The 17692-nt window shown below is 38.6% G+C and overlaps 1 protein-coding gene across 2 annotated transcripts in view; it reads right to left on the bottom strand.

The window, feature by feature from the left end:
• asic1c (acid-sensing (proton-gated) ion channel 1c) overlaps nt 1-17692 on the bottom strand; it is a 118603-nt gene that overhangs the window by 98863 nt on the left and 2048 nt on the right. The gene's annotated exons all lie outside the window — the stretch shown is intronic.

Below are 17692 nucleotides of genomic sequence, written 5' to 3'. Positions count from 1 at the left end.
AGATTAAAGAATCATAGGTCAAATGTAACAAAACTGATTTACATGTTTGGTGACTTTGCTTCAAAATAATGCTTTAAAAGGGGTTTTTCCCCCACAGGTAATACTTTTACTACGCATGCAGCACAACTGGCTGGTTGATTTCTACAGTTACAAAGCTGACGACTGGCTGTGAGACATGTCATAAAACCAAGATTTCTATTTAAGATTCTTTAAGTGCAGAAAGTCTACCTTATAATGTCTCTGGTAATAGTCAAGTGATGAGCAGTCCACCGTGTTCTGCAGACAGAGTGTTTGAAATTCTGCTCATTTTATTCAATCTTTATCTCATCAGACTAGAGAATCTTTTTCCTTCTGCTTGTAGAGTCCTTGTACCTTGCTCTATTCAGTTTGCCACAGGTGGATTAGTAAAGTAAAACACGCACCTGACAACAATCTGGAAAGCTGGAGAAGGGTCTAGATAATGTTGTAATTGCAAGATTACAGTTTTTGATTTTCTTTCTTTATAAAACTGCCAAAACATGTTTTTAATTTGGCATTATTTTTTGTTGAATATAAAAATGATTGACAAAAACTGTCATTTTATAATTTACAATTTAATCTATAAGATAAAATGTACAAAAAAAAGTGAAGGAGTCTGAATAATATTTGAATTCAGTGTATCTTTAAAGGCGGAGCCAGCAATTCTAATAACAATACACGTTGTCATATTCAGTAATTATCTCTTCATGGTCCTCTGTTCTGTGTGTCTGTTGAAAAAGCGTGATGATTGAACACATTCCTGTCTTGGTGGCTCAGACTGACTCACATTCTGTGCACTGAAATATGACAACTACCAAACTTTTAACAATCACCTTTAATGTTGAATCTTAACCCCATACTTTATGTTCATGTTAAATTCAATATGCTGGAGTAAACAAAAACAGCGGCAAATGTGTCACCATCTAAACTGTATGAGCTACATTGTACACAGGAGACTGGTGCATAAAAGCTAATTACCATATGACTAAGCCAGTGATCATGGCCTGGGTGAAGACAACACCAGAAAAAAAAGTCTTGGTTGAAAAACACTGCCTTTGGTAAGACCCATGAATCATTGTGAGTCACAATTTGTTCAATCTTTTCACAATGAGACACACACATGTAGTCCCTTATGTACGGTTTGTAAACAAAGGTGCCGGAACTATAATAAAAGCCGACAAAAACAGGACGAAAGTGAATCACAGATCGGTCATTTGCAGCGATTCCCATAAATTCATGACGGTGGTCGTTACTTGTCCTCAGCTTGAGGCATGCAAATGAGGTCGACGCTCCTGTCATTAGCCTGCCAAATAAGCGCCGCCTCTCAGTGAGAAGTTTGAAACAGCACTCAGCAGCAGCGCAGACAATAAAGCATGGACGAGGCTATCTGCTTTAATTTATATGCAGGCAGAGAGTGATCTGCCCCGGGTGTGTTTGGCCTGACTAAGCAGAGTGAGTGAGACATTGACTTGTCTGCAGAGAGCCTTCCCACGATCCACTGAAGAGAAACGCATCTCCTTCGGCTCTCAGCAACGGCACCACACTGACGTACGATATCTGGACTCCAACATTTACAACAACGGCTTCACATGGACTTGACCAGACCTGACAGTTTCAGCATCAAACGGCGTTGGCTTGCAAAGTCAACAGCAAAAGAGGGGTGAAAGAAACTTGACATCTGAAGCTTTATTAGGACAGTACATTTGAGGAACATGTACAGCCATTTAGGAGTGCTAGTTCAGCAGATTCTTAATAACAATTACTGTTTTAAGTGTTCAGTGTAAAGTGTCTTCAAAAAGGAATGCTTCCCTGTGGCTGTCATACAGACTCCTAATAGACTTTATCGACAGACAAGAGAGAGACGGCAAGACGGAGAAGAAGATGGAGATGAAACAGCGAGGGGATGAGGCAGACATAAGGACCAAGAAATACAGAAACAGAGATTCCCTTGGCTTTCCAAGGTACATAAATTAGCTGACTGCTGTTTTTGTTAAATGTGAAGAGGATATTGCAAGACTACTGCTGCATTATTTTAGTAATTACTGTATTCAGATGCACCCAATAATCATGGAAATAATGGCTCTTTTATGAGAGGAATATTCAAAACAAAGCTATTCAAACCATAGGCATTTACAGCCTAAGGAGCGGAGAAGGGTCAATGTGAGCTAATACTGATGCACAGCTAAAAACAAACACATAGAACGCCCACAGATTTTCAAGGCAGATAACAAAATGCAATACAGACATGAGGTATATACGAAACATGCTGAAAAAATAAACCATTTTCCGATCAAAACAGTGTGAGCAGTGGATTGCATTGTGTTGGGTAAAGAGTGAATCGGCAGCAGAAAAGGTTTACTAATCCGCAGACACGGAGGCAGAGACGGGAGACAGGAAGGTACGAACTGTGCTGCAGAAGAGAGACACTTTGAGATAAGCACAGTTACAGAAAATGCAAACTAGATGAGTCACCACTCCTCCTCACACGTATCAGAACAACACATTTCAGGTAAGGTCATTACAATTACAGATAACAATACAGTGGCAGAATTCGGCACTGTGCGAAGTGTGTGATTCTGTTTCACTGTCTCTTGCAAGTTTGCGGTTCTGTCAATGTCCTCCCCATAACCCCTCCGACTCACTTAGTGGGAGCTTCAGCCCTCATTTGGAGAGCTATTGTCGAAATCACCACAAATCTAAAGACTGGCATTGGGGTGATACAGACACTGTCTGATTCATGCCGCTTTCTCAATATTAGTGGAGGTGCACGCTGAGAGAGCGCATTCACAACACCCACAATGCATTTCTGGCTGCAGTAACACAATGCTCACTTTTGACTGCTTTCCATTAAGATCTACAGGTGGCATGTAGGCTTCCAGTCAAGCCCCTTAATAAATGAGAGACCTTGTAAATCTGTATTACGCTAAACTATGAACTCAGCCAGAGTCACATTTGGATATCCATGACAACAGTCGATTTAGCACCTCTGAAGGGTGTGACCATGAATACATACTTGGCATTTTGGTGTCTCAACTGTAACAGCTCGACACCTTACCAAAACAAAAGCAAGCAGACGCACAGAGAGGTGGAAGTTTGATACTCCGAAAATGTCGTTCTGGTGACAATCAAGTCCCCAGTGAAACCATTATTTTATATCCTCGAGTTTCATCGCCATAATGAGTCTCATGGGAGTGAGGAGTAATAGCAAGCATCTCCCCCAAAATACAAACAAAGACAGGAAAGGCTACTAAACTGGAACTTGTTACAGTTGTCATATTGTGGCTCAATCGCCACACAAGGGAAAATGGGAAACTTCACATAGCAACAGTATGTGCTGTTATAAGACATTCAGTGCCTATAAAGAAGCTGTGATGGATTTTTTTTTTTTTTTTTTTTACAAATTAGGTGGAAAAATTTGAGAAGTAATACATAAATCATTCACATTAGTTTTAATGCAACCAACAAATTCACTACAACTCAGAATAGTGAGCGCAAAGTAGTGAAGGGCAGCAGAGAACCCTCCCAAGCAGCTGACTTGAAACCTAAAACTGCATGTAAACACTATTAGTTTTCTAACCAAGTATTTTTGTCCTCTCTGAAACTTTCTGCCATGCATTTGATCTTGAAGTCCCAGTAGGATCTGAGATCACCTCCAGTGAAACCCCCCCAAAACATTTAAATCCAATTGTGTGGTGAAAGAGGATGAGCTGAAATGCAGAAGCAAACAGAAAAACGCTTCACTAATCCCTTAGTGAGACGGAGTGACGTGTGTGTATTTACATTTACAAGGAAAAGTGCTAATTGTGTTTTCTCTCTCAACAGACTTAAATGAGTGAATTCCAGAGCAAACACCTCTACATTAAGCGGAATTCGTCTTTCCTCAGTCGAGTCGTCCTCGTAAAATATTCTTAAAAGTCACTGTGCTCATTCTCACATATTGATTCTTCTGGATGAAGAGTGCCTCCGTGTTGTAATGTTCACTCAGCCAATACATTGATCAGACAGGAAATGAGATGTCATTTTGTTTGTTCATCTACTGGGCGCTCCAAGCAGAAGTACTTTGGAATAAATGCAGAGGGAAAAGAAAACATATTGGGTCGAAGCCTGCACTGCTGCTCCCCATGTTAACTGTAAGAAGTGTGCAGTTGCACCTTGGAAGCTGGTTAGATGAGCCGGGTAATTGTGCCGAATGTAGAGTAATGCAATTCCTGATAACAGCATTGGAGCATGCCTCACAGATGACTGCCATGGCAACAGACTGGCCCAAGGTAGCAAAAGGGCTCGACTGCGTTTCAGTTCACACTGAAAAGAGAAAACACATTTATCAGGTCGCAGTAAATCAAGCTTTTATCTGTTTAGGCAGCTACTGTTTAAAGACCTGTGGTTTAATAAAGGTAAGCAAACATCTGTGATTAGATTTACTGAAAAACAGGCTTCAAATATTTCTTTTCATCCATGAAAATGGATGGGTACAAGATTACTAATGATGTTTTACTCATCAACACAGAGCGCAGGAAATATAAATTTTGTGTTTTTTATTCAATTTGTAGCAGCTATGTGTAATAAAAAAAAAATTATCAGTCACAAGTGTGTGTTCATCAGCAGTCTTTATAATGCTATTAACTATTCAGAGACTCTATAGTTTTTTTCACTGCAGCAGATATGAAAGTATGTAGATGGTCTAGAGAAGCAGTTGCTCAACTGGTGTGTAATAAGATCTTGGCTGGACCCATAAAGGAAGACAAAAATAATTATGTTTAAACGAGTTTTCAAAGGGCGGACATTGTACTCCCTTGTCACTGCAACGATTTTCCCTTTGGCTACATCCTTTGAAATCTTAGAGTTACCAGGGTAGAGAGACATTTAGGAAAAAAAACTGCAGGGAAGATTGTTGAATCACAAGAGAATATATTTTAGACACTGCTGAAAGCTGGAATAATATTTTACAGTTTGCATGCGTTCATTTTTACTCCGGGTCTTTCAAAAGCTGTAAATATTAGCAGGATTATCAAATTATGTGACAGAATGTTAATCCGGCACATAATTAATTCATCACTTCAGTCATGTTTTTAAGAAAAATTAGCAAAACATCCTTCAAGTCTGCTATGACATTTAAATAAATATCTTCAGGTTTTGAAATGATAGGGGAAGAAAACAAGCAATTCTTGGACTTAGGAAAAACTGTGATGGGGGATTTTTTTTATTTTTACAGTTTTTTTTTTTTTAAAACATTTTTAAAACCATTATTTGTTAAATAATTATTTGGCTTGTTAACCCAAGGCTTTATATTATTTCTAAGAACATGTTTGTGTTATCTACAACATCTGGAATGGAAAACTATTTCTGTTATCAAGAATAGCAACATGTATTATGTTCAGGATGATATGTTCAGGAAAAGCAAACGAAATTTCAGTTATTTGAAGATTATAAAATTGCATGTTATAATGAAATCAATAACATCCAAAGCAACCAAAACAAAATTGTGTAAAATGTTGACATTTCAGCGTAAATCCTGGACTCAAACTGACCCCAAAGAACACTGATACGTACAACGTGTGTACAGGACATTAAAAACATATCCTCACATTTATTTTGTATTTATCCAGTTGTCCCCTTTAAATTAATAAAAATCATTAAATATGAAGAAAAAATAAAGATGTCAATAATTTATTTAGAGACCTTAAACACTGAATGGGCTCAAATTAAAGATAATATATAATAGGAGGGTTAAGAATATAATGAGTAGATTGATCACTGAAAACACCTTCAGTTTCAGTTTTAGAGATGGGCATGCCACATTTCCAGGATAAATGGGACTATAATAGATAAGTACAGGCCAGACACTCCTAAAATCAGTCTTTGCATTAGTTCAGTGTTCAAAACAATAATTCAAATGTCAGCTCGGCTGGTTTCACACAGGGGAGGCTGAGGGGAGCTGGAGTTGTCTGTTGCTCCCATAGCAGAGGTGCGACCTGTCTGGCCGTTGACCGCGAGTTATCACTTCATCTCCCGGCTTTGTATCTGTACCTATACCACGTTCTGCCAGCGCAGTGTAGAAATAAACTCGCTGCAGAGCCTATTTGTGATCGTGTCTCTATTTCTGTTCACGGCACTGTAAGGCCGGATTTTCGCGAATGCTGAAGGGCCACTGACCTATTACGTATTACTCAACATTTTTCAGCTGACAGGGTGAAAAGCAGAATCCATGATGCTATACAATATGTAACACATGAGGAATAAGAATAAATCGCATAATGCTGCCATCCATGTAAAACCCTTGTGTGAAGTAAAGGGATATTCCGGATTTAGTATTAACCCACAAATTAGAGGATTTTGGAGCATAATAGTATTGGCCATGGTTGTTACAGGACAAATGGGAGGGACAAACCATCACAGAGCACATCATGTAGCAAAAAGCAAACTAAGTGGATTTAATGAAGGAAAAAGAGAAGCAGAGCAAAGCTTAGAGGCACACAGCAATCTCTCTAAGATTAATTTCATTAAGAACAGTAATTCAAGACTCTAAGCTATCTCTCATCAAAGCAAAAGCAGAGCAAACAACCTAAAACTTTTCCATTACTATGGCTAAATATTCTCTAAATCTAAAAATAGGAGATAAAGAAATTCTGTTATTCAAATGTATTAATTATTCCTAGAAGACTTGTGTGAGTGGAAACATTTTGTTTTCCATAAACAAACTGGAACCGTGTTGCTCTCTGTCATAAACTGAGCTCGTAAAATACAGACGGACATGTTGACAACTTGGCCTTCATACAGTAATCCGGTCTTGGAGAAGATAAACAAACCAACACAGCACATGAATGTAAATGAGCGCGGTGCTGCAGCCCCATTTAAGATGCTGCAACACAGGTCACAATCAAGGTAATGACAGCTGTAATGATTTGTAGCATAATTCGGTCTGTGTGATTAGCGACTCGATGAAGTCAAATGTAAGGGACTAAAGGAGTCGCCTGTTTTCAACCTCGGGGCAAATTTTTTGGTGGGAATTAATGAACATTCTGAACATGTAGGAGGCAGAATCAATTTTCGCAGAGACATATTCATTTGTCCTTCCTCATTGTGTTGCTGTACGTTAATGGAAAAAGCACTCATGCAGACAGAGAGTGCAGAATGCTCACTGTGTCCATGCGTCGACAAAAATATACAAGTTCCTGTTTTGCTAAAGCAACATCATCTTCTGTCTGCCTGTTGTTTCTATATGGGCAAGACATGAATGTAAATTACACTTGATTAATCTTTGTTTACAAATGACTGTGCTTTCCACAGTAAAAATACATACAGATGCAAATAATTTCAGTAGGTGATATATTAGTTTACCTGAGGTCAAACAGATCATGAATTTGTAACAATCAGTCAAAGAAACAAGCAAAATGAGTGAATCATTTGCTCTTTTCCATATGCAAATATAATGGACCAGCACACAGCTTCATGGCTCAAACTGCAGTTCTGACAGTGATGCTTGACAAACAAATTTTACTTTTTAATCTTTGGAGTGCTGAAATTTATATTCTCTGTCGAGAACTCTCATTAGCATGCATATTACTGGACACTGGTCAGTTGTATGGTACAAATCAGTGCTTTAGACATGTTGAAATCATTCAGAGAAATAATATGAATGCAGTTCTTTTCAGAGTTGAGATATACTAAATACATGCGGGGAAGTTTTCTGTTACACTCAAGGCACTCTTAAGGTTTGTTCAGCAAAAAACCTAGCAACAGATGCATTCATCATCTGTGTGGGAGTGTCTGGTTTTTTGTTATGTGCAGTCTGTCTGAAATTTTTCCCACCCTTCTTTTCCTTTTTTCTTTAGTCTGTGTTCATGAAGTGGTTTAATAGGGGATGGGAAAAAGTATATTACTTTTTTCTAAAGTGAATTCATATATTTTCTTTGCATTCTGTCAAACACATATTTAAGCAAAACAAAAAGTTCTATTGAAAGACTTTAATTTGATATTATTTGCTTAAAGCGCTGATCAGTCATGACAAATTCATGTTATTTATATAGCCTGTAATCGCAAATCACAATTTGTAAAACAATCAACACTCTGTAGCATTTTCTAGTCTGAACAGAAAGCAAAGGTTAGCACTATTCATATTTTAGTTGTGCTGGCTCATCGTCGCAGTTTTATTCTGCGTTTATTGTGCTGTTTTCAGTGTTTTCACGGAGCTAAATCTGGTCTTTTAATGCCAGACAGAGTAGACTGAATACTATAATGAAAGAGACTTTAATCAGCCAGTTGCAGCCAAATACAAATCAATAAAAAATACCGTATGTACTTGTCTGTGTGATATACTCTTTTGTCATGCTGCTCTGCACAAGTGGGATTGTTTTATGAATGTTTTGACAACCTTGGTGAATATTCTCACTTATACTGGAGTGAGTGCGCTGCTGCAGTAACTGCCACTGCTGTGATAGTTAGTGCAACATTAACTTTCTCTATAACCCCACCAGCATTTCTCAGCGAGGTCTGAAGCAAGCCAGGGACAAGTACAGGACGGGTTATTTCATGAAACAAATGGTTCATAATGATAGGTTATCTGATCGGTCAGGAACCAAATGTTTACATCCAAACTGCCACAACTGAAGGTGAAGTGAAAAGCTGACTGTAGTAGAGAATATGGGGGCTGATATTAATATGGATAACGGCACCAGATTGACATTCAGAGTGTTGTATTCTGTGGTAGACATTAAAAGTGCCATAAACAGCTGTGTCACGGATGAAAAAAGAAGGCAAGAGAGGGAGAAGTTCAAGTCCAGCAAGCTTCCTCACCTCTGCACAGCTGACCAACCACAACTTTAAGTGGGTGTAAATGACGGATCATTGGTTTCGACATGGACACTGCCCTTGCTGATCAGACTCCGGGGAGGTGTGGAGGGGAGGAGGTCCTGAAGTTATCCAACCATTCGACAAACACTTTGGAGCATACTGGCCTCCTAACACCTGTCACAGCACTGCAGCACAGACGACTGCAGAGATTGTGGCTTTAGCTATTTGTGTAACTTTGTACTCGTAAGTAGACAAGCTTGCTTCCCATGATCATCAATTTTTCGTCATAACCCAAACTGTCTTTTCACAATCATCACTCAGTTGTGTAATCCAAAGTCACTAGAAAGTAAATTTTGATAATAGAGGCCGCTGCACAGGAATATCTTTGGGATATTACAGCTGACGTCATTTGGTTGCAGAAGCAGCAGGCTGTAATAACTAATGTTGTTATCTGCTGATGTCAAATGTGAGCTTTGACATGAAGCAATCTCAGGCAGAGATTAGCCTCATTGGAGACACCCTGGCTGGAATGCAGACAAGAACAGCAGCTTAGCTGACAAAAAACTGCAGTCAAGCTGGACAGTTTCAACGTTCATGAAACGAAACTAAAAGTCTGTCAAATATTTGTCATGGTAAAAAACGTTACTGCTGATGTGTACTATGTTATAAGATGAGAAGTGTTTTGCTCATATGGATTTAACAATGAAACAGTCTGTCAATCTCATGTGTCTGATTAAATACTGTGGATTTAGTGCTTTGCATCCCCTCATACAGTATCAAGGTATTTAGACAGCGACATAATTTCTGTCAATTTACCTTCACATGTTGCCACAATGGATTTGAAATCAAGCAATCAATATGTGACTGAAGTGTGGACTTTCAGCTTTTAGACATGGGATTGAACAAAAATTGTTGTATTAACCTTTTAGGAATTACACCCATTTTTTTTTTTTACATATTTCCTTCATTTTTACATTCTCAAAATAGTGTTGATGCAAGCACTCATGCAGACAGAGAGTGCAGAATGCTCATTGTGTGCATGCATCAAACAAAAATATACAAGTTCCTGTTTTGCTAAAGCAACATCATCTTCTGTTTGCCTGTTGTTTCTATATTGGCAAGTCATATTTAAACTAGATTCATCTTTGTTTACAGTGCAAATGACTGTGCTTTCCACAATAAAAAGACATGGAGATGCAAATAATTTCAATTTGCATATGTTGCCCCAGTGGATTTTTACATAGTCCCTTTCTTTTTACATTCTCAAAATGGTGTTGATGCAAGTTAAGGAGTTATATCATTAGTTTAAAAAAAAGGCCTATTAGAGAGAAATCAGAAACTTTAGGAGTGGCCAAATAACAATTTGGCACATGCTTAAAAGAAGCAATGCATCATCTTAAGGCAAAAGGCTGGTAAACCACAGAAGACAACTAAAGTGGATGATCACAGAATTCTTTCCTTGGAGTAGAGAAAATGTTAAGGACACTCTCAAGGGGGTAGGCGTATCTTTGTGAACAATCAAGAGACGCTTGAATGAATGGAAATGCTGAGGGTTAACCTCAGGGTGCAAACTACTGGTAACATTCAGGAACAGATTAGACTTCACTTGAAAACATGTAAAAAGTCTGCAACAACAACAGAATGACATTCTCTGTAAAGATGAAACCAAAATGTACCAGAATGATGTTAAGAAAACACTATCTAGAAGGAAGGGAAGAGTCCAAGATGTTACCTGTCAAACTTGATGGAGGCACTGTTATGACAAGAGCTGCCAATGAAACTGGGGCACTCGTGTTTATTGATGATGTGACTGATGATAGCAGCAGCAGGATGAATTCCGAAGTATATAGAGATGTACTTTCTGCTCAAAGTGAGCAATGTGCAGCAAAACTGACAGGACGGCATGTGACGCTACAGGATATTAGGATAGGATAATGACCCAAAACATGGTGTGAAAGTAACTGAGGAGCTTTAAAAGGCAAAGACATGGAACCCTCACCTAAACTCAACCCAGCTGAGGTATTTTTCACTGACTGAAACTGAGGACACAAAGACCCACAAACAAGTAGCAACTGAAGGTGGCTGCAGTAAAGACCTGGCAAACATCTCAAGAGAGGAAAGGCAGAGCATTTGGTGATATCCATGGGTTCCAGACTTCAGGCAGTCACTCACTGCAAAGGATTTGCATCCAAGTATTAAAAATAATCCTTATATTTATAATTACTTTTGAGCCAGTGAAAATAGAGGGACTGTGTATAAAAATTGGAGGCAAAAAAGATTGTAATTCCCAAACAGTTAATGTAATATTTTTGTTAAACCGCTTGAATGAAAGCTGAAAGTCTACACTTCAGTCATTTCTTGATTGCTTCATTTCAAATCCATTGCGGTGATGTACTGTGGCCAAACTACAAAAAGATTGTCCCAAAACTTTTGGAACTGACTGTACAAATGTCTGAATGTGACGCTATAGCAAAATTTCTAACTTTTAACCAGCATGCCTGGGAAGTTCAGGTCACAAAATAATAATTCAGCAATTATGACTAAACAAACCATAAAAATTATTACACTTGCCCTCCACGTTTTTCAGTGCTCTGTTGCTGCAACAGTGATGTGTTACTTTTTAAGTGTGGTTCAAGCTCGGGTCACAGAGGTCCTAGGATTAATTGACCTACAGTCAGCGCTGTAGTGGTGTCTTAGCTGGTGCATAGACCTGGTGCATATATTAGCTGTTAAACCTAAATATTTTATATTTTTCCATGATTTTTTCAGGTTATTGAGGATAGGAAGGTAATGGACTTTAGTTCCTTGAGTTTATCCCCAGATAGCGCTTCATCCCTGGACAGCATGCTGTCTGGATGGAAGTATTGCCTTGAAGGCTAAGATAATTGAACAAAAGTCTACCATGGGCATTCTATATAATATGGAAGATTGTAACATGACTGGCTGCAGCTTTGCTCTACAAGTCGAACAATGATATATACAGCTATTTTTAGGCAGGTAAACGGTAAATCCCTGTGCCTGCAGGTGGGTATAACTCATACCTGCATACACACATTGCTCCATCTCTGCCTGTTGTGAATTTCAGGAGTCGCTTCACTCAATCTATGCTCGCTGAACATTACTGAACTCCAAAGTAACTGCATCAAATGTAATGAAGTTTTTCTCTCTCTCTTTTCTATTTTCAGATCTGACTTGATACTTGTAAATGAAACGGCAAGAGTAAAAAACAGACTTCCTTGTCCCTGTCAGAAACACTGTCGTTTACCAAACACACAGATACTCTTTCTGTGCCTTGATGTTAACTGTAGGGTTGTACTGTAACTGGTGGCAGGGTGCTGATCCACAATAATTAACTTGAAGGATGGAGGCCTGCTCAGGGATTTAAGCTCTAAGCCATGTTGGCAAGGTGACGCTGGGTCCATTACTTCTTCAACAACAGATCTCAGTATTCTGTACTGTCTGCGCCATCTTTATTTGAAGATTAGCATTCACACTGTTGCTTCTTAGGAGTGTTAATTTAGACCATGTCACCATTCATTCATCCCCACATAAGCTGAGAGGAGCCTTATCATTTGTCGTAACACATTTCTTAAATAACTATGTTACAGAGTATGTTTGATGAAGAACCTGAGGCTGATATTTAGCCATAAAAAATAATTCTGGCTTGTGTATCTCCACATGAAGAATCTCTACCTCCTGGAAAGTGAAACATCCCCGCAATCTGTAAATGTTCTAAATACTTTATACTTCTGTCGGGCAAGATGATATTTGAATTTGTCAGTTAGGTAAAACACAGGAACTGTTACGGATTTGTCTTCAGCCTGGGTGTATTTGTAGAATACATGTAATTTATCTTACTTTCCAGATATGCCCACATGTTCTCCTGTTTTCCTTTCTCCATCTGTTCCTGAGTTTATACAGAGTGTGTCTGCTATACTCTGCGAAGTTCTCATAACTCACCTCCTCTTAAAAAAACTCATGAAACATTACTCAGTGGAGTGTCTCCTTTCCTTTTTTCCTGACACTGTCGCTTGCTTTCGCTGTGTTCACATATCAGCTGCTTCTGCAGCTGTGGCACAGTGTGGACACATGAATTTATCGTTTTACTAAAGCCAATCGACTTAATGATGCAGATTTAAAGACTACTTGTCAGAGCTAGCTGAAGTCTGAGGATAGCCTTGTTTCACAAAGTCAGCCCACATATCCACTTAACAAAACAACTAAGGCAGGTTTGCTCAGTGGCCGCTGAAGCACTTAGATTTTTTTACTGATGCAAATTGACAGGAAACAGGTTTGTGGAGTCTTTGCTTCCTCTGTGTATGTTTACATAAGGCTTCATGTGGCAGTGTCAGCTGTATGTACACATGGAAAGAGGATATGTAAACAAATGTCTGAGCATGTGCATCGATTAGACTCGGACTGATGCTGGAATTTAACAGTCGCTGCCAATATTTGGGCGTGCAGAAGTCCCAACAGCAGACATAGCAACAAAAGCACCTGCGTAATGATTAGTTTTAAAGCTGCACTAATCAATATTCTTTAAGGATAAAAAGATAAAATAATAAAGCAGATATGCATAGTAACAAATCTACAGAGAATTATCATTCAACTCTGCCATTTCCGTCATTTCTATAAAGAATTCTAGCATCTTTTCTGTTACTACAGTTACTCTCACTGCTGCCATCAATACTGTTTCCAGCTACACACAGGCAGCTGCTTTTAGCAAAAAAAGCTCTGAGAAACAGGCTGTAAACTACCTGACCAGCAATTTAACACAGACAGACAACTACATAGTGGAGCATATGGCAGCTTAAAAGCTTAACATTTTTTATCAAATGACAGAAAGAGTCGTTAGAGACCAAAACCGATTTAATGGTGGAGAGAATATCAGAGCTCTATGCAGCAGGGGGTCAGACACAATGCTATAAACACACAGAAATGCTGCTTGCTGTCTTCTAAATGTGTGAATAAGCAACTGTTTGCTAAAATATTGTCAATAACAAATTTATTAGGTGCTAAGATGTCAATGTTTTAAATTTTATTCTGTTTATAAAAAAATAATGAACAGTTTTATTCACAATAAACGCTAAATCTGGCTATGAAACAGTTGGGACAGTGATGCATTTCACAGGGTTTCTTCCGGCTAATCATTAGTTATTAGTAAGAGAATCTGCATCACCATCTGCTGAACTGTGATATTTTACTCTGCCAACGCAGCTGCCGCAGAGTGCTGCAAATAAAAAACAAAAAAAACCTGCTCAACACACGATGGAATTACGACCATTCTAAAATGACTTCAGGTGAGTTTTACAGCATGTTGTACTCTCGTTCCACAGACCAACCACCATACACCCCACAGCCAACATGCAGGTGTATAAATGCCCGCAGTGGTAGTGGCTAAGAAAGACATTGTCTGGCCCCGCCATCAAATAACCCTTCAAATGTTGAGAACTTCTGCCTTAAAACTTCTTTCTTCCATGTGTACATCCACAGGTCACACTGTGTCAGCCTGAGCTGTAGCCATGTTTTATCCCCTCGGCACCTGCTGTCATCTGGATGATAAGATGAAAGACAACTCACATCTTAAAGACTGAGCTTCAGCAAAATCTGATGATGAATACTGATTTTACACACTGTGTAAGAAATGGATAGAAATGTAGCCTAGAGGGACTTGTCATGACCTGTCAAGACTAAAGAATGGGGCACTATATCCACACCATCAGATTATGATAATAAACCGCTGGTGCACTAGCTGCACTCTATCATTGACTGAGGTGCCATTTACATAGCGTTAGTCACACGATTCTCAGAGTCACGGCGAGTCAGTAAATACATATTTGTGAAGGTCATTTTCTTGAAAACAGCCATTTAAACTCAGTTAAGTCCTAAACATATGAATTTGTTGTAAAAAAAAATATCATTCCTAGTGTGTTGAATTAAAGTTTTTAGATGGATTTTTGCTGGTGGCAAAAAGTCAAATTTAATTTGGTTCACATGAGGTTGGAAGTAGATATTTACACTTCAGAGTTTTTCCTAAATGTGTTACATCATTCTCAAGTGTCACCTCACTGCGGAATGTAAGAATCAAGGTTACAGAATATACTCATCTTGAACCACGATATTCAAAAGAAATAAAAACTGCCCTTAAGAAACTGGATTTTAAAAATAAAGCCTGACCTAAGGGCCCAGTCAGGCTTTCTTAAAAACAGCGCTTATGATGGAAATTCTGACCGTGCTGGTAAGAATCATATTGAGTGAAAAGTCAACCATCAAGGAGGCAAAGAAATGCAATATGGTTTCAAAAATGGGGATAACAACATACACTTTCAGATGATCTCCCACTGATAGCGTTGTATTGGATTATTTGCATGAAAAGTGCCACAAATAGTAGAACAAGGAGTGCTAGAATGAGAAGTACAGTTCCTGGATGTGCGTTCCCATCTGCAGAACTGGTCAGTAAACATAAAGTGTGTGTGAATGTTCATCCTCCACCCTGGAAAGTTTTCAGTAACGGCCCATTCAGACACCTCAAATTCAACACTGTCTGGAAAGATGTGACACCTTTCAGCTGTCAAGCTTCAGAAGCAACAATGCTTCCTTCGTAACTTTCATGTCTTGACAAATTCAAGCAGCTTTATTAGATTTCAACCAACCAGTCGCACAAAAGCTGCTCCACTTCGGGCCGTGGATGGGCAAAAAGAACAATCAAACTTTGTCATGAGATTGGTAACATATGATTCATAAAATCAGCAGGAGGGATTAAAGTGGTCAATGGCTTTTGAAAAACAAATTGCCATTCCCCCCGTTGCCCACCCATCCATTACAATGCAAAACATTTTGTATGCTTTGTTTCCCAACTGCATCATAACCCAGACTTAATGGAATTCTTCCTTCATTTATTCAAGGTCAAAGCTCATCACTCCCACAGTCCTTTGCATTGTAAATCTTCCTCTCAACACGTCTGTGAGGGAATTTGAATAATTGAAAACTTCCTGTAGCAGTCATCTAAATATCAGTATACTGCCAGTGAATAGTGATTCTGCGTGTGGATAAGGAAGCAACCCGACACACATATTAGCAGATAAAGTCAACCAAATGCAAACTTCTATATTAGGAGCATATCTTGAATTTGTGCTTTCTGCTGAAGATTTCTGATAAACACCACGCTGGAAGTGTTTTTCCCCACCAAGGCAGGTTATGAACTCCGTTACTCCATTAGCGAGCAAGCAGCAGTGTTTGCAGTTACTTGTGTGAGATTATTATCAGATATAGCACCAAACACTCTGCTAGATGGGTATGGCGTACTGGCACTCATCCAAGTCCTGACAAACACATTTCTGCCCACTGAGAGCATAATGCAGCGTGGTGTGGCACTACTTTAACCACTCTGAGTATCAACAAGACCGCACAAATCTGAATCTTAGTGTAATTACTGGACAGGAAAAAGTTCACAGTTCTCCGGACCACCATATTTACCCGACGACAAGTCAACATGTAGCATATCCATTAAATTTCTCTACCAGCTCATTTGACACTGCAAGTATTTCCAATCAAGCAATACAACAGCAATTAGCTTCCCCTGAATGGTTTGTTTCTCAAGACACTCTTGAGCGCTGCTTGGAAACAAACATGTAAATGAAGACGTTCCCGATGTGCAATATTTGCGACACAAATTGAAAAGAAATAAGACTGAAAAGCAATATTAAATTAGTGTTTTATCTCCTCCTACAGCAGAGAGGAGCTTTGATCAGCTCTGAAGATTGCAGAGTCAGTCACTTAAAAACTGGCCATCTAGTGGGATTTCTTTCAGGGTTGATTAAAGATACAACGTAGATAAGCGATCGGATTTTTGAGAGTGGATGGGCTGAATTGAGAAGTAAGTTAGGTGTTACTCTATCAAACCTCCACATTAAGAGATTGGATAAGGGACAGAGGCAGTGAGAATAATAAAATAAAATGCTAAAATAAGGATCGGAAGTGAAACAAAAACAAGCAAGACTGAGTCGTTACTTTTTATATATTCAGTGGCCAATTTGCAGCATTCTTGTTTGAATAAAGTAACGAAGAGTCCAGGCTGAGCCAAGGGGAGATTTGCTGGGTCTGTATTTCACTCAAATAAAATGGGCCAATAGTAATTAAACAGCCTGATTAAACTTAAACTTGCCTTCCTAGATTAGATAAAAGCACAAGTGGAGAACACATTTTGCATTACATGGAAAATGTTTATAGAATAATCAGATTACACACAAATTTCAGATAAACTACAGTAAAAAAAAAATAAATAAAAAATAGTAAAAGCAGTTAAACAGTCATTTACTGTAAGCGCCACTCACTAAGAATATGCAGACACATTTCATTGTGTACGTTATGGTGCAGTTGCAGTACTTGGGTGTGTTCAAATCTCTGAGGATACATTATTTCACATGACCTAGATGAAGGGCTCTTCTTTAACGAATTTATTCCACTACTTTTAATTCACTAATGAAACAGTAGTGGGGCCCACGTGATACTACAATGCCTATTTTAAATGTCTTTTCAGTTCTCTCTCTCATTATGACTTAGTTATGTATTATCAACCACAATAATGTCTTCAAATGGACTCCTGATAACACACAAACAAAGGGAAGCACTTTACATTTTAGTGAATTTCATTCATGCTGCACAGTGAATCAGGAGTTATGCGTGATTGCCAAATGGAGAGTAGAATGAATCAAAGCACAGAGTAGAAATGCTTGCTGAACCCCATAGCACCTTTTTCTGAATGATTTCTAAATGAATCTTTGTGAGACTCTAAATGTATTACAATACAGTGTTTGAGAAATTATTTGGAGAAGCACTGATGAATACTTGAACAATCAAAATAAACAACATGGAAATCATGAAA

The sequence above is a fragment of the Amphiprion ocellaris genome, chromosome 10 (genome assembly GCF_022539595.1).
Source record: "Amphiprion ocellaris isolate individual 3 ecotype Okinawa chromosome 10, ASM2253959v1, whole genome shotgun sequence".
In the NCBI taxonomy this organism is placed as follows: Eukaryota; Metazoa; Chordata; class Actinopteri; family Pomacentridae; genus Amphiprion; species Amphiprion ocellaris.
This window is presented reverse-complemented; position numbering and strand designations above follow the sequence as displayed.